Genomic DNA, 1,182 nt, shown 5'->3' with positions numbered 1-1,182 from the left:
CCGCCACGTTTCCCTTCTTCTCGCCCCGTTTTTTGTTGCCGTCCGATCGATGTGGTGACGTCGCGCTCTCCCGGGCCGGGCCTAAGCCGCGCCAGCCGAGGGACGGACATTCCTTGGCGAATGGGACCGCTCTTCTCGCTCTGCCCGCGGGCCCCTCTCCTCTCCTCCCCGTCCGACGGCGGTGCGTGGAAGGGAAGGGGTGCGGAACCCGGCCCGACCTCGGTGTCACGCCCGTGGTCTCTCTGACGCAGCGGACACCCTCCGCTCGCCTTTCCCGGCTTGCGTTGTCGCGGGCGCCCCTCCTCGCGGCGGGGAGGGGGCGTCCCGTCGTCGCGCCGCACGCGCCTCCCCCGTTGGGCGTGCGGTCGCTGTTTCGCCTTGGCCCTCGGCGGGTGCCCCTGGAGCGCTCCGGGCTGTCCTGCAGGTGCCTGAGGCCGAGCTGGTGGTGTCGTTTCCCGCTCCCCGCGAGCCCCCCGCCGGGCCGCCGCTGTCGGCGGTGCGCTGGAGGGGAGCCCCGGGGGAGTCTGGCCGGATAAGGGGAAGGCACGCCCGTCCCCCCTCGCGGGAGGGGGGGCCGGGCCCTCGCAACGTGTGCCGCGCGGGCGACCGCGACGGGGCCGAGTCAGCGGGTGCCGGCCGCTGGCTGACCGTGAGAGTTGATTTGTTTTTGCTGCCGCCTGTTCTTCCGTTATTGTAGTGTTTTTTTTTTTTCTTTTTTCCGTCTTGCGTCGTGCCGGTGTTCCCGACGCAACACCGCGGGCTCTCTTTTAGTTAACTGTGGACGAGGCCCCCGGTGAGGCAAGAGGACGAAGCCCAGAGGCGGCACGGGCTCGCTCCTCCCGCGCAATCTCTCTCTCTCGAACGGCCCCTATCGCGAGCGCCTGTTGTGTCCACCCTGTGCTTGACCCTGTCCCGGTCGGGTCCTCCCCCGGGCCCCCCCCGTGTTCCCTCGGAAGTGTCTCCACGTGGCTCCGCGGGCCCGATGGGGTGTTTCTGCTGGGGTTGGGGGACGACGCGCCCTCGGTGAGAAAAGCCTTCTCTAGCGATCCGAGAGGGTGCCTTGGGGTACCGGACCCCCCAGCCGCCGCCCCTCCTCTGGAAGCGCGTTCGGATAGCCGCCTCTGTGTTTGAGCGCTCGGGCCCCTCTCGCGCCGGCTTTGAGGGGCCGAGCGGCGACGCAGC

The sequence above is a fragment of the Myotis yumanensis genome, unplaced genomic scaffold (genome assembly GCF_028538775.1).
Source record: "Myotis yumanensis isolate MYYU_CA2020_CCGP unplaced genomic scaffold, mMyoYum1.0.hap1 SCAF_103, whole genome shotgun sequence".
Taxonomy (NCBI): domain Eukaryota; kingdom Metazoa; phylum Chordata; class Mammalia; order Chiroptera; family Vespertilionidae; genus Myotis; species Myotis yumanensis.
This window is presented reverse-complemented; position numbering follows the sequence as displayed.